Source organism: Pseudorca crassidens, chromosome 9 (genome assembly GCF_039906515.1).
Source record: "Pseudorca crassidens isolate mPseCra1 chromosome 9, mPseCra1.hap1, whole genome shotgun sequence".
NCBI lineage: Eukaryota > Metazoa > Chordata > Mammalia > Artiodactyla > Delphinidae > Pseudorca > Pseudorca crassidens.
Genome location: NC_090304.1, coordinates 87,520,533 through 87,541,916, shown reverse-complemented (window position 1 = coordinate 87,541,916; position 21,384 = coordinate 87,520,533). Strand labels below are relative to the sequence as shown.

Genomic DNA, 21,384 nt, shown 5'->3' with positions numbered 1-21,384 from the left:
CAATTTAGGTTTAAGTGGAAAATTAAGTATATCTAAGTGGAAAACTGTACACACACACACATATGCAGAGAGACAGAGACTTATGTTCATGCTATTTCCTCACCTCTTTGTGCCCTACTAGGGACTTTGTTTTGATTATCTTGTTGTCTTGGCGTGCTTCCTGAAGCATTACCTTAGATGGAATATGTGGGTGATGTAAGTCCTGGATTCCCGCATATTTGCCACTCCCTCTCTCACCCTGACAGCTGGCTTTCTCAGTGGGGATAGGATTTGGGGTTGGCATCCTCCTCCCTCAGTGCTCTATGGGGGTAATTCTTCTGTCTAGTGCCTCAGTCCTATTTGTGTTGGCTCTTTCCTTTGTATGTAATACAGTTTTTATGTGTGACAGCCTATACATTTTCTTTATGCTTGAATTTAGGAATTCTGCCTGGATATGCCCAACTGGGTTTTTAAAAATTTTTTTCCTCATCAATTATGCCTGGAACTCAATGAACACTTTAAATTTGTAGACTTGAGTCTTTCTTCAAAAAAGGGAAAATTTCTTCTGTTATTTCCTTAATTAATGCATTCCTACATCTGTTCCCTTTCCCTCCCTTGGAAATTTCATTATTCACATGTTAGGTCTATGCATCTGTCCTCCAAGCCCTTTTTAAACATTTCTCTTATGATTTCCATCTCTTTGTGTTTTTACTTTCTGTGTTGAGATATGTTTTGCTTGATCATACAGGTCCAAATTCAATCCCCAACAGAAAATAGAAGCTCCTTCTATTCCATCTGTGGAATTTGTAAAGTTAAAAAAGAAAACAAAACAAGAAAAAACTCTTTGAATTCCAGAGTCTGTTTTTTTTTTCCTCTTCATATATTAGAAGCGAATTTCTTTGAGCACCATTGTTATTAGCATTTTTTAAATCTCATGCAAAAATTAAAGCTATCATTTTTCTTCTCCAGCATTTCTGGTATATAAGGAGCTGCCAGTTTTAGGCATTCTGCTTGTTTTCCTCTCTCTGGTTGCTGGGTGCTGTAGGTGCTATTGTTATTTTCTTTTTCCTATGCATGGCTCCATTCACCCCTGGGATATTAGTTGGGCAGTTAAGCAGGCTCTTGAATGATGGCAAGGCCAGGTAGAGGCAGTAATCTGTGCTCCATCGAACTGGTGATGGACCTCCTGGCAAGCAGTCAGCCTTGCTCATGGAAAGTTCAGTGCGTATGTTGCTGCTCAGGAGGTTCTCCTGGACAACTCTGCTCTAAGTGACTCAGGGATTCATGTGCCTTCTATCTAGTGGATCTTCAATCACCTGAGACCTTTTCAGGATCTTCTGTGGGATCTAGTAAATACAGTAAATTCTGTACATTTTAGGAAGTGATGAGTGCTATTAAAATAGAGAAGGATAAGGAGTGTGTATGGATGTATTGGGAATATGTATGGGGGCATAATAATGTTTAAATAGGAATGATCAGTGTGGGCTTTATTAGGAAGTTGACATTTGCGAAAAACGTCAGAGTGTTGACACATGAGGATAACCAGAGCGAGAGCATCCGAGGCCAAGGAGACAGCCAGTGCAAAGGCACTAAAGTGAGAGCAAGTCTGGAGTCCTTGGGGAGCAGCTGGTGTGGGGAGAGTGCAGTAGGATGAATATGGAGACTATTAAGAGATGGGGTTAGGGAGGTAATGGAGGGCCTGATCAGTTAAGAGGTTACTGCAATAATCCAGTAAGAGTTGGCTGAGGCTGGCTCTGTGGTGGTGGCAGTGGGGGCTGGGAGGAGGGAGTGTAGTGTAAAACAGTCAGACTTAAAATATGACTTGCAGGTAAAGCCAAAAGGAGTTCCTGACTGATTTGAAGGGCAGTGTGAAGTAAAGAAAGGGATTAAGGAATTTATTTATTTAAGCAACATTTATGTAGCACTTACTATGTATAGGCATTTGACAAATACTAACTCATTTAATCCTCATACCACCCTTAAGGGATATTATTATCTCATTTTTAAGATTAGGAAACAGAAGCACAAAGGAGTTAATAAAGCAATTTGCCCAAGGCCACACAGCTAGTGACATATATCGGATTTGAACCCAGGCAGGCTAGCTCCAGAGTCTATAATCTTAACCATCATTATTCTGCCCTTCTTGTGGGGATTCTGAAAGTTCCTAAGAATGTCAATTCCAACTGGACCTTAAGCCACTAGGGAAATAATCACAGAATGGGTCTCTGCATCCACTGGGTCCATGAAAGACTTAGGCCAAAATTACATTTATCACCTGACTTCCATAGGTCCCCATTTGGTCTTGTAGGCCACAGTAGCATTTTGGGTTCTTAGGAATGAGTGTCAACTCAGAGCCAGTCTTCAGTAATCCCAGAAAAGTTTGGGTATTTCCATTTCCATGGTGCACAGTCACCCTGGTAAATTACCACATTCCCTTTGGGGAAGACTGAAAGGAAGATTTGTGGTACTTGTGGCACTGGGTCCTTCTTCAAAGGGATCTGTGACATTTTAGTAGGACCTCTCTTGGGAAAAGAAAAAAAAACTCTTACTTTAAGGAAATTAGACACAAATTCTGAGATTTTGGGCTTGAACAAGTGGAAGGATGGATGCTATTTACTGAGATGGGAAAGATTATGGGTGATCCAAATTTGATGGTGGCAAGGAGATCATGAGTTTGGTTTGGGACATATTAATTTTGAGATATTTTTTAGACATCCAAATAGAGTTGCTGAGTAGATGGTTGGATGGATAAGAAAAGGTTTCAGAGGAGAGGTCCAGCATGGAAGTATAAATCTGGCAGTCATTAACATAGAGATGGTATTTAACGCCACGAGGTCTCAAGTGAGAGTGTGGAGAAAAGAGAGAGGTTCAAGAACCAAGCACTGGGCTTGGAGAAGAGGATAAACCAGTAAGGGAGGCAGCCAATGTGTGTCCATGGATTCCAAGTGAAGGAAGTATTTCCAAGAAATTGAATGCTGTCAATTGTATCAGATGTTGCTGATAATGCCAAGAGAGATGACTGAGCATTGACCATTGGATTCAGCAACATGGAGTTCATTAATGAGCTTTTGGGGAGTAGTGGTGGAAAAGCCTAATTAGAGTGTGGTAACAAAATTGGAGGAATAAATAGTGAGTAGTGAATAGTCAAATCTTTCAAGAAGTTTTGCTGAAAAGGAGAACAGAGAAATGGGCAGCAGCTGAAGGGGGAAGTACAGTCCAGAGAGGACATTTTTATAAGATGAAAAAGAAAAAACATGTTTACATGTGTTGGAAATGATCCAACAAATAGACAAGGAGAAAATGATGATACAGGACAGAGAAGGGGACTTTCCTGGAGTGATGCATTTGAATGGGTCAAAGGCTGTTTAATTACAAATGTGAATCAAAGCATAAGCTCTAAACCACAGAGATGTACTCTAATTCCCCACTCTTCTTTTTTTCCCCTGCTAAGTCCACATTGTCAAATCTTTGTAAGAGTCATGTGTTCTTATGAACCACTATGGAGAGGAACCTCCATTCTTAGACTTATGTTTACATCAATGCAGACCCACTTGATACTCGGAACTTCACAGCATGCACTCTGAGAATGCCATTTACCATGACTTCAGACAGAAGGAGGTGGCTAGGAGGGGGCAATCACTGAATTTTAAGACCTAGGGAATATTTGGTTCCATTTCTCATAGCACGTTGCTCACGTCCTCCACCTTCATATATATTAATCTTGCCTCTGAATATGCGCATGGTGTTTCACTGGGAGAGACCACAGTTTCTATCTTCCATTTAAAGCACCACTATAGAGCGTTAGGCCAGCTGTCCCCTGATCTTCACTGTGGTTATCTGCCTTTTAGTATCCTTGATGTTCATTCATTTTCTATTTTTTCTATCACATTATCTATTAATCTACTTTAACTAAATATTACATTGTTAACAATTGTTTAATCCTCTAGTTATTCCACTTAGAAATCAAGACCCTGTCAGGTAGCTTTTGCCTTAAGAAAATTAAACATTGGAAACCTTTAAACACAAATAATTACAAGGTTTAATTCTCTTTTTCCTTTTCCAAAACAAACATTTCTTTTTCAGTATTATCTGTAATATCATGCAGAAGTAGATTCCTGGTGGACATAAAGTTGAAGTATTCCAACTGTGGCATGATAGTACAATTGTCTGAGGCTTCATGAAAGACAAAGACTATTAGATTCTGAAAAATCATCTCCCACTGGCTCTTGTCTGCTGTTATTCTGATTATTCAATCTCTCTGTGAATCTAATTCTTAATTTAGGAGCTTCTAAATTCAAACCATGGTGCATTTTGTGCATCCAGCTGAAGTCACTGTGGGCAGCAACACCACTGTGCCCAACCGAGAATCATTTGAGGGAAGTGAGGACATGGTCACACGGGTCCCTCGTGCTTGCTGTCTGCTTGCCGAGATGCCAGCCTCCTCCTCCAGGTGATGCCCTTGTTGAGGAGGCTTTGTGTCTTCTTTACCTCCTTCTCTGCAGTGCCCAGCACAGTGTCTGCCTAGATATAGAGGCATCCAAGAAATATTTGTCAAATGAATAAATACATCATGTAATTAATAAACTATATAACCTGGTTGTCAATTTCTGCCTGAAAGTAGCTTGCAGTTGAGAAGATGGAAAGGTAATATATTAAGTTTTCAGCTTCACTGTAAATAAACTCTATTGCTCATCCACTCCAATTCCACTCTCAACACTTTTACTCAAATGATCTTTTTTTGAATGTTTAGTGAAAAACTTCTAGCAGAGACTGTAATCATTTTCTACTCTCTACCAGGACCTGCTTTCTGTGAGTGTGGACTGCTGCCCCTCACTTCAAAGCTTTTGTAGACACCCACCCCTCTGCCTGGGATGTCCTTCCTCTACTCGCCCACCTGACAAACTCCTGGGCAGAGAGGCCGAGAGTATTAGTATAAGAAGCTATTGTTGCAACCGGAGGGGTTGGTTTAACCAAAAGTTTTGGTAGGTGGTTTTGATTTCACCTATCTCTTGTGTGATTAGGTATAATTCTTAACTTCCTAGATCTCAGCTATTTCCTTTGTAAAATGTGGGTAAAGCTGATCTCGATGGACTAGTGTGAAGGTTTAGTGAGATATTATATAAACATGGCACAGTTATAAGCCTTTAGTTAGTGCTCAGTAACGATAGCTGCTATCACCACAACCTGCACCACCAGAACTACCACCACCAGAACCACCATTTTCACCATCATCATTGTCATCCTTCAACAGTCAGTTCATAGATGCTCTCCTCTGTGAAAACCTCCTAGACTCTGGGCAGCATTAGCTATTCCCTTTCATGCATCCTTGTAGCACTTTATACACCCAGTTCTCATTGCATTATATCATCTTTGTTCCTTTACATGTCGGTTCTCTATGGGACTGAGCTACTTACTGACAGTTACCTTGTCTTATTAGTCATTAGCTCTCTAGTATCTAGCATCTAACACTGGACCTGTCACCTAAGATTGGCTCATTAAATGTGTATTGAATGACTACAGGAATAAAATAAACTTTTACTTAGGCATAAAGTTGGCATTCACCATATATCCAAAAAAGTAACATGAAAATGATAGACCCAAGTCTGGGAGACTGAATACAAGTGTAACAATAGTAAATATGGAGATTCAGTAGGATCATATCATTTGTAAGCTCTATGTGCAATTATAGTAAATTGGGACTGCTTTAAACATCAATATACAAGGTAAATTTATGTTCATTTATAGCACTTGGAATATTATTTTATTATTTTAAATAATTGCAAAAATTGTAAGGTTTTTTTTTTAACATATTGTTGGATATGTCTTATTTTTTTTTTTTTTTTTGAGATGGTTTTTTGGTCAAGAATGCAATCCCTGATCAAAATATTACCTCTCTGAGAGACTGAAACTGCTTTAAACTTGTTTTATTACAAGGTTTTAAGGCACTGTTTTTTTTTTTTTTTAAGAAAAACGGAGTCTGCCTGACTTTCATTATGTTTAGAGTCATCATTCGGTAGTTACCAACTCTGCAAAGCTTGAGGTCAAGGAGGCAAGTATGACAGATGCCATTTTGAATCTCTCTCTCCTTATGGCACTCTCTGGTCACTCTCAACAACTTCTTCATCTCCTTCTGACCTCTGAAAGGCTAAAAGCTGATACCAGGAGTTGGGGATGGGGGGATGGTTGCTCAGCTGATATTTCAGTAATTTCTGTTGTTTTTGTTGGAATTAATTGGAAATATCTAAGTGGTTAGAAGGTTTGATACTCATTCCTTCATTCATTACAGAAACCCAGATTTCTGGGATGCCTGGGCTCAAATTTGCTTGGATAGCATTTCAAAAGAAAACAGAGGTCGTCTTGAGCTTTGGAGACCCAAGTACATGGTGACTTGGGAGGCCATCGATAGAAAGAACATGGGCTTTGGAGTCAAGGAGGTCTGCAGATGTAAACTCTGTCACTGCTAGTGTATTCATTTTTCTAAGCCTTCATTTCCTGATCTTGTATCTAGGTAATTATAATATCTACTTGTAAAGGGTTCTGGTGATGAATAAATATGATGATATCCATTAAGTGTCTAGCATAGTTCCTGTCCCATTTATTATTCAATTTCAATATAAAAGGAAGAGGCTGGGGAAAAAATGAAAGATGAAAAGGGAAGCTATAGATTGAAAGAGACTTAGAGGATGCATCAACTAACTGCAATATATGGAGCTTATTGGGGTTCTTATTTGAATGACTGGGAAATATATTGGGAAGTTGAAATGATGAGTAGACATTTGATGATATTAAGGAGTTATTAACTTTTTAAGATGTGATCATGGTATTGTTATGTTTAAAAAAATAAGTTCCTAGCTTTTAGAAATACATACTGAAATATTTATGAATAAAACAAAAATTTGCTTATAAACATTTCCACAATAAAAAGTTGTACCTATACACTGCTCTTTTAAAAATTCAAGCCTGTCTATATAGATACAAATAAAATTTTGCAAGCAAATAAAATATTCCTGCACATGTGCACTGGGATAAATTAAATGCCAGGCAAGGTTCAGGCACATCTGCTCTGTTTCTACTCTCGCTGGCATTAATAATCAGGTGGGAAAGAGTAAAATTGTGCTGTGATATTTCACTGTAGGTATTTTTGGTGTTTTTTGTATATCATGAGTGCTTCTTTTCTGACATTATGAAATAAATGCAAGCAACTCTTAGATATTGTAATTCATATTTAAAATAAAAATTACCACTATTCCTCTTTTAAGCCTCTAGATTTGTTTAATTTTAGACTTTCCTAAGATTGCAAGGTGAGCTGTCAACAAATAAATACATTTTCAAAACTACTGGTCTGTGGAAGTCATGATCTTATTGCTTCTGTACAACCAGAACAAAAGAAATAATGTGGATGCTAAGTTTGATATAAATCCGAATACACTCAAATACAAGATTTTGTATTTATCTGTGTATTAATCTCATTGACTGACTATAATAATAAGTAATACACTTTGGGGAAAAACTGTCTAGCAGGAGAGGAACAGCAAAAACAAGGTTTGGTTCCTCTGTGAAATGATCTCACTAAGCTATCTTCCTCAGACGTCAAGGATCACTGAGGTGGGAGTCACTCCTGCCTGCCCTCCCATTCTCACTGACAACCACACCTTATATTTTAGAAAAGTCAGGTTAATGTACACTCTTCTCTTTGTTTTCTGTGCTGATGTCTCCTAACTCCTCATCAGCATCAGGTTCACCTCCTTTTCTCCAGCTTCAGAGGAAGATGGTCTCTTTTCATCAATCTCGTGATTGTTCTACTTTTACTGTTCATCTAGGTTTGAAAAAAAATTCTTTTTTTACATTGTGGTAAAACACACATAACATAAAACTTACCATCTTAACAACTTTTGAATGTACAGCTCAGTAGTGTTAAGTATATTCACAGAAGTCTTTTCATCTGGCAAAACTGAAATTCTATACTCATTAAGCAATAACTCCCATATCCTGAAGTAATAGTTCAAACTTACTTTCCTGGCTTTCTTACCTCTTCCTCACCCACTAAAACCAAGGTCCTCTTTGTTTACTTTTCTCCAAAGTCTGCTAGCAGACTCTATTTTTTGGTAGCTTTTCACATTCCCACTCCTCCCCCGCCAATCCCCACCCCCCAACCACAGTAATAACACTCTCCTGGCTCCACTCCTGTCTTACTGAATGCTCCTTCTTTGTTTCCACTGTTAAGTGTTGCTAAATGTTCCACTGCTAAACATTCTCTAAATGTTATTATTTGTTGGGTTCTTTCTGCCCTTGGCTTTTATCCCATTCTACACCCATCTTGGGTAGTCTCACTCACCCACTCTCATGACCTCAATTTTGAAGTTTCCCACATCTATATAAACTCCAACCCAGGTCCCTTGCAAGATTTATTTTATTACTACTCTGTGTCAGACACTCCTACAGCACTACAGAGCTGAATAAGAGAGACATGGACAAGCTAAGTAGCTGCAAAAGAAGCTCTGCCTATTATAATGATATCATACTTTTTTTTTAAACTTATAATCATATTCTAAAGCCATTCATTATTTTCTTGGCTTCTGTGCTGCCACAGTATCTTTTTAAAACCATATTTACGTCTTCTTCTCAGCATCCAGAGCTGGTTTTGGGGTATCCTCCTCTCCTCCCATTACACCATCTCCTTGGTGTCCCACCCAGTCCCAGGGCTTTCGAAACACTACACAGGGGTGACTTTCAAATCTTTATCTACAGCTCTGACCTCTCCTTGGAGCTCCAGACATGTACACCCATTTGCCAACTTGACATCTCCTCTTGGATTCAATAGTTATCTCACATTTAACATGGTCCCATAGAAATTCCCATTTTCCTCTCTCCAATCTGCTCCTTTCTCAACAAATATTTCCAACAACCACACATTGCACATGCCAAACATTCAGCAGTGTTCTTTGATTCCACTTTTCCTCTTGTTCCCCACGTTTAATCTACCACTAAAAAGTCCTTTTTAACTCTACACACACGTCCCAGTTCCCTCTGCTTCTCTCCATCTCTACTGCCATCACCCTATTCCACCTGATCCCTTTCATGAGGACGACTGCAATAGCTTGCCAACTTCTTTCTACTTCTGCTCCTGTCCACCTTCCACAAAGAAGCCCATGATCATCTAAAAATATACACCAGACCATGTCACTTGCCTGCCTAAAACCATGCAGTGACTTCCTATGGCACTTAAAATAAAACCCAAATATGTTGCCTCAGGTCACATGGCCTTTGAATTCTAGTCTGGGTCTACCTATTAAACTTAACTGCTTACCCCTCACCATTTTAACACTGTTCACTGGCCTTGTTTCCATTTCTTGAGCTGGCTAAACTTTTATCTTCTTAGCACCAGCTGTCCCTTAGCCTGGAATACTTACTGCCCAATCATAGAATGACGGATTTTTCTTGTCATTCAGATTCTGCTCAGAGAGGTCTTTCTTTCCATGCAATTTCAAGTAGCCATTGGCCAGTCTCTCTTATGTCACCCTATTTTCATTTTTGCACAGTGCTTAACGTTATCTTCTGTTTTTCTTGTTTGTCTCTTTACTTGTTTAGTAATTATCTATCTGCCTCTGCTAGGATGCTCTGTGAGACCAGAGATCTTGTCTCTTTGGTTCATTCCCATATTCCTAGAGGTAGACAGTATCTGGTACTTAAAAAGTACTTTTAAAATGTTTGAAAGAATTAATAAAATGCCTCCAGACCTCAAACTTTCTAATTCAATCTCTAAACAGCTGCCAAAGTGAGCTCCTCAAACACCTGTCTCACCAAGTCATTCCCTACTTGAAACATTCCAGAGATGCCACATTGCCAAGAGAATATAATCCAAACTTCTCAGCACAGCACACAAAACACCACAAAACCTGGTCTCTCCTTGCCTCTCCCATCTCATTTCTTACTGAACCCCACTCTGTGCCCAGTGACCTGCAAGACGCCTAATGACCAGCATGTCCAAGATGTCATGCTGTTTCACGTTCCTGGGTCTTTGATCCACTTTTTCAAGTCTGGACTGTCCTTTCTCCCCATTATCCTCTCACTCCAACCCCCTTATTTACTCAGTTTTCAAGATACAGCTCAGGTCAGGAAGCCATTCTGACACTCCTATTATCCCAGACTCCAATTTTTTCCTCTATCAGTTATACTTGCCTCCATAATAGCTGCTTAACTCTTTACTGCTCCTACTTGCTTGCATGTCTGTCTTTCCACTTGGACTATAAACTCCATGAGGACAAGCATAGTGTTATATATCTTTTCATATTACATATCATAGTGTGTATATAATTCTTTTCCCGGATATGACTTATGGTTGGCACTTGCACATGTTAGTTGACTAGTTCACTGAATATATGGGTCAAATTATATTACTTATCATAAAAATGCAAGAAACTTGAAAATGCTTGATATCACTTGCCATTGGGTTAACAGATGCTACTCATTATGTTGTGTTTACTGTAGCTCAGGCTCCACTGCATGATAACTTAGGTGAATAAAGATGAATGTTTTCAAACTCTTAAGAAAAATGTGCTTTGGGAGAACATAGTCAATTTATCGCCTAAAACCAATTCTTAGATCATCATAGGGGAAATGAATGGGCCTGACAAGAATTTGAAATACTTAAGGAAAAGTTGATTAAAGAAGGCTTCATGAATGATTAATTATAAAATTTAATATCTGTGGGAGAGAGTTTTACTGACATTTAAATAGATGCCAACAAAACAAGCTGCAGTTAAGCACTTGCCATAGCAAATAAAGCATCATCAAGGTATTTGTTCTGAATCACAATTATATAAAAATGGAATGTGCAACTCTGAAATAAATGTTCATTTATTAGGTTAGGTGTGACTCACTGGTTAAAGTCTTACATTTTGGACACTTGTTTTTACATGACAATTGCAAGTCTTGCTATGCAAAGGTGGGTGTACTATACCTCCTTTCTCTGGGCTCCCAGCCCATCTTTAGTCTACTGCTTTCTGGTTTCCAGTTATCTCTGCTTTAACTGACACCTTTTCATAAAGTCTCCAGTGACCTTCTGATGAACATATCCAATACCCCAGGTTACTTGGATCTTTGGGGCTTTTAATCCATTGATTCAATTAGTATTTATTTATCATCCACTCTGTGTTAGTGTTAGGCACTGATGTGACACAGTGTTAGGCACTGATGTAAAAAAAAAAAAAAAGAAAGGACACTCCCCTCCAAAAACCAACCAAACAAACGAACAAAAACCCACCCAGGAAAATCCCCAAACACACACCCAGACACACACGGGAAACAAAGGATAAAAACAAAAATCAAATCAAACCAAATGACAAACTAAACAACTAAACAACAGACTAAACTACAAAACAAACTTGGTTCCTGACCTCAAATATTCTATCATCTAGTAAGAAAATAGACATTAAATAAATAAGTATAGAGATAAACATTTAATTAAATTGTGATGAGTGCTATGAAAAGTGAAGCATATGATGTTCTGAGAAACAGTAACAGGTTACCCAATTTGAATTGAGGATAAAGGCAGAACCTCTGAGGAAGAGACTTGAAGGAGGAGAAGGGAGAAAAAGTCCAAATGGAAAGAGAAAAATAAATAATAGCTTGGAAAATATGTTTGGTTGGCTAACACATGAAGAATATGAATCTTGTTTGGCTTGATCATTTCCACAAAGCAGCAGATGAAGAGGAGGAATTGTCAGCTATCACAAATAAACCAAACAGTCATGGGGATACACAGGATACAGTCAAAGAGAAAGCATTCTGGAGCCATATTTTAAAGCAGATAAGAGAGAGACTAACTTGCAACATTTTCTTCATTATGAGGTAATTCAGAGAAAAAGGAGAGAAAGCCAGATTGCTTAAGAATACGTATGAAGAATGTAGAGTGTATTATGCACATACGCCATCAGAAGAAAGAAAAGAAGTTAGGTACCTGTCAAGACACTGATTCTGCTACATTCCATCCAACACAAAAGGGAATTTCTGGGAAGCTGTTTTTCCTTCTGACATATAGCAGATCTTCCCTTAATCCTTGATGGTACATAAATGTTGGACACATCCATGGCCTCAAGGTTGGGGAAGATGAAGTCATTGGCTGAAAATTGTTTTATACATCTAGGATTGCAAACAATAAGTATGAAAGAGAAACGGATAGGTTTTGCAGAAATGAAACTTCCTTTGTGTGGTTAGTACATGTGATTAAACAAGAACTGCAAAGTGTACTCGCCACCCTGTTTGGGCTTTTCTGGACCTTTGGCACTTTCATTCCTTGCACAGAAATAGGGGAAAAGTCTTTCTCTTTTTAAAAATTAAAAAAAAAAATTCCTAAGGCAGTAGTTCTCAACCTTGTCTACACATCAAGATTACCTTGGGTCACTTTGAAAATTTCATGTGCGTTGGAAGCACTTCAGGATATCCTTATCAGTGTGTCTGGGATGGGTTCAGGGATCAGTAGTTTAAAAATCTTCCCAAGTGATTCTGATGTGCTGCCAAGTTTAAGACCTATTTTAGTAAGTAAGTCTTTATTTTTCTATTCTCTCTTTTTTCTTTTTAAAATAATCCCTTTTCTGAAAATTAAATGAGCGTTGAAATAAACCCCAAACTTAAATGATCAGATTTCTTAAAATAAAAAGGAGGAGATAAGAAACTTCCTCTAGAATGTTTGTGATCTTACTGTCCTGCCCTCAACACCCTGCTTTGTAGGTGGTGATGAGTAGCTGGGCCACAGGTCCCCATAGGCAAGTCTGACTTTGGCTGGAGGACTTGTTCGGGTTTCCCAAATATTCTCACTCACCACAGCCTCTGTACGACTCCAGATGTCTACAACGGTCCTCTATCTAGTATTCTCTGCATTTGACAGACCACATGTTTAACCAGGCCTTCTGAAAATTGGGCCCCTGGAGCCATACCAGCTTCCCCCATTTGCCATTACTTCCCTTCACTTTGCTCTCAGTTTCCTCTAGCAGATGTCAACACATAGGTGTACAACCCTTTATCTGCAACCCTTGGGGTCACGTGGGTACTGGAATTCAGCATGTCTTAGACTTTGGAAAGGTAGATTATGCATTCCACATCTTACATACTTCCCTTAGTGTGGCTGGAGGAGCACCCTGTAATCAAGCACTTGCATGTTTCTTCAGGAAACACAGGACTACTCCTATGAATTGAGATGAATAATGACTACAAACAGTCTCATGTCTATTCAGTTCAAGTTTTGCCACCAAATGATATTGCTAGAATTTTATGAATAAAAAACTTTAGGAATGGAGGACCTGTGGTAGCTACATTATTTAAAACTTGTTTTGCAAGATTGCCTTTTCACTGACTTTACTGGTTTTTCTCATTGCTTATAACAGAAACATTGTAACATGAAGTTAAACAGATTTCCATTGTCAGTTGCTTTGAGTGTTAATACTTTCCATTTGGTCAGCAATGGAAACCCCAGATTTTTTTGTTGGGGGAGAATAAAACTAAAATAGATTAAACAAACAGACCTTTAGAGGCTGTTACCGTTGAACCCTGGTGACTCAAGCTCAGAAAATGAAATAGCTGACTTAAACCTCAGGTGGACCATTTCACCCATGGTCATCTTAGTAACTCTCTTCAGTCTTCAGATGTCTTTCCCCACTCTAATTTTACGTTATTTAGTCTCCATAGTTGTATTAGCTGAATTTATGTTATATTGGCCTTCCTCATATCTGTCAGGACATGGGGCTGGGGGTGTTGGGGGGGATGTGGGCATGTTGTGGAGACTGAACTGTTAAATATCATGGACCTCGTTGTTTTCACAGGCTGGTGAGGCCCAAGGGAACTCTGAGTTATGTGTATCTATTTCCATATTAGCTTAGCTACTCTTTTTTTTTTTTTTTTTTTTGCGGTACGCGGGCCTCTCACTGTTGCGGTCTCTCCCGTTGCGGAGCACAGGCTCCGTACGCGCAGGCCCAGCGGCCATGGCTCACAGGCCCAGCCGCTCCGTGGCATGTGGGATCCTCCTGGACCGGGGCACGAACCCGTGTCCCCTGCATTGGCAGGCAGACTCTCAACCACTGCACCACCAGGGAAGCCCCTAGCTACTCTTTAAGAGCAGATTTTCTTCCCTATGTTCCCCTTAGATCTTGTGGTATAGTTCATGGGTGGTTTAAAAAATCCTATTGTTTTCTTAATAGTTAATAGTACAATTTCTTTTGGGAATAAGTGGTCTTAAAAGAAGACAATACCTTGGAGCATTTGGGTATGAAAAAATAGGCCCACCGTAGGATTCAGAGTGTGGGGCAGAACAAATGGAGGGTAGACTTACTTTGCATTAAAAAGAAAAAATGATGGTGGTAGGAGGGGACAGAAAGGAGAGAGAATGGCTGAGCAACATAGAAAATCAGCCAAAAGACTCTCTAGAACAGAATGACTATTAATTCCAGTTGTGATGGGTCGGCAGTGCAAACCCCATCTATTTCTTAATTTCTCTAAACGTTTTGTAACATCTGCTACACAAAGGCTTTGTGTGCATAATTTTATTTGTGTGTGTGTGTGTATGTAAAACTAAGAAAGGTAGCTAAAAAACCCATGCAGTAATGAGCAAGTTGCAAGATACCAAGTGGAGAACAAGAAGTCAGCTGAAGCAGGAGACAGTTATGAGAACATAAGCCCCCCAGGAATGCACAGAAATCTTGGACAGGGATTTGGACTTTCAACATGAGGTATGCTGGAGACCAGTCTTGTCTAGATTTTAAGAGTCAATTTGACCCTGGATGTCATCTAAATTAAGTAATAAATGCTCTACAAAGGTTACAAATGACATTACAAAATGATAAACACTGGACTTAGTAGAATGTTACAATTACCTGTAAAATGCAAAGAGTCCTGGAGAAGAAATTAGAAGTCCTGAATTTTTTTTTTTCTTCAACTCCCAGCACCTTTATTTTTCCTAGAATCTAGATATAATGAACTCTAGCAGGGCAGTTATTACTATTTAAGCCTTACACTTTAGATTCTTTAAACTACTTCAAAATTTGTAAATCTGAGAATGCACATTCCAATAACCGCGAAACTAAGATTTGAGATTATACCAAAAAATTTACTCACTGTTTATGTGACTACACAAAATTTTGTGTGCAGCACATGGACATTAATGTTGCAGAATTTGGCCTTTTTTTAAGTTGAAGTATAGTTGATTTACAATGTTGCAATTGTTTCAGGTATACAGCAAAATGATTCAGTTATATGTATGCATACATATATCTATTCTTTTTCAGATTCTTTTCCGTTATAGGTTATTGTAAGATATCGAATAGTTTCTGGTCTTATACAGTAAATCCTTGTTGTTTATCTATTTTATCTATTGTAGTATGTATCTGTTAATTCCAAACCCCTAATTTATCCCTCCCCCTCCCCCTTCCACTTTGGTAACCATAACTTTGTTTTCTATGTGTGTGAGTCTATTCTTGTTTTGTAAATAAGTTCATTTGTATCATTTTTTAAGATTCCACATATAAGTGATATCATATGATATTGGTCTTTGTCAGACTGACTTCACTTAGTATGATAACTTCTAGGTCCAGCCATGTTGCTGCAAATGTTAATATTTCATTCTTTTTAATGGCTGAGTAATATTCCATTGTGTATATATATATATATATATATATATATATATATATATATATATATATACCACATCTTCTTTATCCATTCATCTGTCAATGGGCATTTAGGTTCCTTATAAAACGCCAAAAATAGATGATAGGAAATGCTTACTTAAATCTTTTACCTAAGTAGTACTATAGGAATTTACAGTCTTGACCAAAAGAGGACACAGGTTTCTCATTAAACTTTATTTTAATGGGTCTCAAAATTCTGTGACAGATTTTTAGTCAAATTGTTTCTATTAAAAATTACTGATTTTAAAAACTTATAACTTAAAACTGCCATATGCACACAAAAACAAATGGTCCACAACATATTTCCCTTTTTTTTCCTGAAAGTTTTACAATGCATTATCATTAACCAGTCTTTTACTGTTAAACTTAAATGGCCAACAGAAACAAACAATCCTGATAATGTTCTTCAACAACTGATTAAAACTGGGGTGTCAGGTATTAGGAATATTATTCACTTAGCCTTCTGAACTTTCTGGGTCATCCACTGTTTTGACGACACCCAAGACACGTCTGTCTCATGTCACAAACAGCAAAATGACCCTGAGGAGGATTGTCAGAAAATCTCTCAAAATACATGGGCTTTCCAGCAACCAAATGAACCATGCCAGCATCACCAGCTTTAAAGAATTGGGAACCATCTTCCAGCTTCTTCACAGAATAGCAGTCAACCTTCCTCTTCAGCCCAGCAAACTTGCAAGCAACATGAGCTATTTGACAATCCTGCACAAGTGCATAGCCAGCACCAATTTGGCCTGGATGGTACAGGATAATCACCTGAGCTGTGAAGCCATCTGTTTCCATTGGTAGGTCATTTATTTATTTATTTTTGGCTGCGCTGGGTCTTGGTCATTGCATGCAGGCTTTCTCTAGTTGCGGAGAGTGGAGGCTACTCTTCGTTGTGGGCGTGGGCTTCTCATTGTGGTGGCTTCTCTTGTTGCGGAGTACGGGCTCTAGGCACATGGGCTTCAGCAGTTGTGGCATGTGGGCTCAGTAGTTGCGGCACATGGGCTTAGTTGCTCCACGGCATGTGGGATCTTCCAGGACCAGGGATTGAACCCATGTCCCCTGCATTGGCAGGCAGATTCTTAACCACTGTGCAACCAGGGAAGTCCCTGGTGGGTCATTTTTGCTGTCATCAGCCACAGTGCCACAACAAACATCTCTGACAGACATGTTCTTGACATTGAGGCCCACCTTGTCCCAAGATAGAGCTTCACTCAAAGCTTTAGGATGCATTTCAACAGACTTGACTTCAGTTGTAATGGTGACTAGAGCAAAGGTGACCATTATGCTGGGTTTGAGAACACCAGTCTCCACAGGGACAGTGCCAATACCGCCAATTTTGTAGGCACCCTGGAGGAGCAGATGCAAGGGTTTGTCAGTTGGAAGAATTGGTGGCAGGATGCAATCCAGAGCTTCAAGCATCGTGGTTTCACTGGCATTGATTGCCATCTTTATGAGTGACTTTCCATCCTTTGAGTCAAAGCATGTTTGTACTTGGCTGCAGCATGTTGTCACCATTCCAACCAGAAACTGGCACAAGTGCCACTGTGTTGGAGTTGTAGCCAATTTTCTTAATGTAGGTGCTGACTTTCTTAATGATTTCCTTTTATCTCTTCTGGCTGCCGGGTGGCTCAGTGGAACCCATTTTAACACCAAGAATTAGTTGTCTCACCCACAGTCTGTAAGCCAGAAGTGCATGCTCACAGGTCTGCCCATTCTTGGAGATCCCTGCTTCAACTTCACCAATGCCAGCAGCAGCAGCAGTCAGCGCAGCACAGTCAGCCTAGGGTGTGCCTATAGGCATGTTTTGGGTAGTCTCTGTGTCCTGAGACATCAATGATACTACTTGCTGGTCTTGAATTTCTACAGGGGAATATCAGTGGTGATACCAAGCCCATGTTCAGCTTTCAGTTTGCCCAATACCTAGGCATACTTGAAGGAGTCCTTTCTCATATCAGCAGCCTCATTCTCAAATTTTTTCTTTGGCTCTTTTGTTGATCCCACCACATTTGTAGACCAGATGGCCAGTGGTGGTAGACTTGCTCTAATCTATGTGTCTGGTGACAACAATATTGATATGAATCGTTTTCTTTCCCATTTTGGCTTAGATTTAGTTGTGATACTTGTGATCTGGTGGTAAATCTGTTGTGAAAAAGTAGGTTTGAATTCTGTGGCATTAAGTAATTATGTGACTTTGGGAAGATGCTTAATTACTCTGAGCTGCAGTTTTCTTACCTGTCAAAGGATAGAAGAAATTAATTATTGGTTCTCTTATCTGTAAAATGGCTCCAATGGTAACTAAGATGCCTTAGGAAGGAGCACAGTATTTGGAATCAGGAAAAATACACCTACGTTTGCATCCTGCTCCTGCCACTCTCTGGCTGTGTGACCTTCAGTTAGCTACTTAACTTCCTAAGCCTTGGTTTCTTCATCTATAAAGTAGTAATAATAACACCTATGCCTCAGATGGCTCTGAAAGGATTAAATATTTTAGCCTAGGTAGAGATGCTTGATAAATATTAAGCCCATCTCTTTCAGATTTAAGTTCAATTTCTTCAGTTTCCTTCTTCATGGTCTTGAAAGAGAAAAATTTCTGGCTCTGTTTTGCAGGGTGACCCAACTTCATACCAACTTACCTCTGTGGAGCAGAAAAGGAAATAATGTTAATTCATCTTTACATTTCCCAATTATATGGAATTTAACAGCAATATTCAAATCCGTACGCTGCTATGGTTACTGGTATAATGTACTAAGTATTAACCGAGAAAGCTCTATTTAAGAATGGCATCCAGAGAGGTGGTAAAGTTTGCCTACAGATTCTTTCACTACTATGTAGCTTCTATATCTACTGTAAAGATAATACTTTCCCAGTGTCAATTTGAAGTCCCAAGTCTCTTTGTATTAATAATCCTGGAAGACACAGTGGTAGTGGAACTCTTGACTCACTTTTTTTTCCCCTGGGAATAATTGGAGGCTGTAGTCATTACCCACCTCACTCCTAACCCCAATAAGCTAGGAGTAACTCCATTTAGGTTTATAGCAAAAGGCAGCCCACAGCAAAGAAGGTATGAAACCCTCAGTTTTCCTATGCAAATGGGAAGTCCATTTCTTGATCTGGATCTTGTCCTAACGGTTCTTCTCACTAAATACCCAGCCATCATAAGGATGCCTTGGATAGGACTTTATCTCACTAAATACTGCTTTTGCAGTATTGTTGAAGAACAGCAAGAGCAAGGGCACAAGTCTGTCTGTCTTACTTCTGTCCATATTTCTTGGGTGCCTACACTTTCTGTCTCCCTATGTTCCTAGTATCATGAAAGGGGAAAGGGAGCTCTTCCCAGTACCTAAGAAGTGTTGATGGGCTACTTTATCTGTCCTAAATCTTGTATTTCCTATTGGCCTTATGACATATCCATTTCACCCACAGTGTGTATCTGAGCTTTACCTACCAAAGAAAGTTAGATTTAGGGGAGGGGGTCTGAGAATGGGTGGAAAGCGATGTACAAATATATTATTCTTAATTTTGGTTCACATTTTCAACTGTTATCTTAATGGGATGAGTATATACTGCATTGATCCAACGGCTTTATAATCACTCTTAGGTTGAAATGATAGTGCTAAGCTGATTAAGAATTTCCAAATGAATGTTGTATTTCAAAAGATGCTCTTCTAGGCTTTGTGTTAATATGTGCTGCCTATATTTCTGACCTAATATTTCTCTTTATTTGTATGGCCCGTAATCTTTCTGTGATAAGTATTAACGATTCTAAATTCTAAATTCCTAAAAGAAATGAGCAGATTATGAAAGTTTCTCTACCATGTTGTCATTAGGATGGTAATGGAGTACAAAGATAGCTGGTGCTGATTCAATTTATTTTGCCCTGGAAATACACAATGCCCTAAATTATAAATATACCTTAAACTGAGAGGTTCAGTGCTTCAGTGTAGATATAACATCAAAACTATGTCTTAGATTTTTTTAAAAACATCTCTATTGGAGTATAATTGCTTTAAAATGGTGTCTTAGTTTCTGCTTTATAACAAAGTGAATCAGATATATATATATATATATATATAAAATATATATATATATATATATATATATATATATATATATATATATATATATATATCCCCATCTCCTCCCTCTTGCGTCTCCTTCCCACCCTCCCTATCCCACCCCTCTAGGTGGTCACAAAGCACCAAGCTGATCTACCTGGGCTATGTGGCTGCTTCCCACTAGCTATCTATTTTACATTTGATAGTGTTTATATGTCCATGCCACTCTCTCACTTCGTCCCAGCTTACCCTTCCCCCTCCTCGTGTCCTCAAATCCATTCTCTACGTCTGTGTCTTTATTCCTGTCCTGCCCCTAGGTTTGTCAGAACCATTTTTTTTTTTAAGATTCCTTAAATGTGTTAGCATACAGGATTTGTTTTTTTTCTTTCTGACTTATTTCACTCTGTATGACAGACTCTAGGTCCATCCACCTCACTACAAATAACTCAATTTCGTTTCTTTTTATGGCTGAATAATATTCCATTGTACATATGTGCCACATCTTCTTTATCCGTTCATCTGTCAATGGACACTTAGTTTGCTTCCATGTCCTGGTTATTGTAGAGCTGCATTGAACATTGTGATCCAACACTTTTTTTTTTAAACATCTTTATTAGAGTATAATTGCTTTACAATGGTGTGTTAGTTTCTGCTTTATAACAAAGTGAATCAGTTATACATATACATATGTTCCCACAACTCTTCCCTCTTGCATCTTGCTCCCTTCCACCCTCCCTATCCCATGCCTCTAGGTGGTCCAAACCACCGAGCTGATCTCCCTGTGCTATGCGGCTGCTTCCCACTAGCGATCTATTTTACGTTTGGCAGTGTATATATGTCCATGCTACTCTCTCACTTTGTCACAGCTTATCCTTCCCATATCCTCAAGTCCATTCTCTAGTAGCTCTGCGTCTTTATTCCCATCTTACCCCTAGGTTCTTCATGACCTTTTTCTTTTTTTTCTTAGAGTCCATATATATGTGTTAGCATACGTTATTTGTATGCTATCTGTATGACAGATTTGTATGAATCTGTATTTGTATGAATCTGTATGACAGATTCTATGTCCATCCACCTCACTACAAATAACTCAATTTCGTTTCTTTTTATGGCTGAGTAATATTCCATTGTATATATGTGCCACATCTTCTTTATCCATTCATCTGTTGATGAACACTTAGGTTGCTTCCATCTCCTGGCTCTTGTAAATAGAGCTGCAATGAACATTTTGGTACATGACTCTTTTTGAATTATGGTTTTCTCAGGGTATATGCCCAGTAGTGGGATTGCTGGGTCATATGGTAGTTCTATTTGTAGTTTTTTAAGGATCCTCCATACTGTTCTCCATAGTGGCTGTACCAATTTACATTCCCACCAGAAGTGCCAGAGTGTTCCCTTTTCTCCACACCCTCTCTAGCATTGATTGTTTCTAGATTTTTTGATGATGGCCATTCTGACTGGAGTGAGATGATATCTCATTGTAGTTTTGATTTGCATTTCTCTAATGATTAATGATGTTGAGCATTCTTTCATGTGTTTTTTTGCAATCTGTATATCTTCTTTGGAGAAATGTCTATTTAGGTTTTCTGTCCATTTTTGGATTGCATTGTTTGTTTTTTTGTTATTGAGCTGCATGAGCTACTTGTAAATTTTGGAGATTAATCCT

At 38.8% G+C, this 21,384-nt stretch overlaps 1 long non-coding RNA gene and 1 pseudogene across 1 annotated transcript; both read right to left on the bottom strand.

Moving 5' to 3' along the window:
* Positions 1 to 4,030: 4,030 nt before the first annotated feature.
* On the bottom strand, positions 4,031 to 12,134 carry LOC137229710 (uncharacterized). Its single transcript, XR_010945806.1, has 3 exons — positions 11,939 to 12,134; positions 7,663 to 7,795; positions 4,031 to 4,500 (listed from the first exon to the last, which is right to left on the bottom strand). It is a non-coding gene; the product is annotated as an uncharacterized lncRNA (long non-coding RNA).
* Positions 12,135 to 16,133: 3,999 nt separating this feature from the next.
* Positions 16,134 to 17,478, bottom strand: LOC137231170 (elongation factor 1-alpha 1-like; annotated as a pseudogene).
* Positions 17,479 to 21,384: the final 3,906 nt, after the last annotated feature.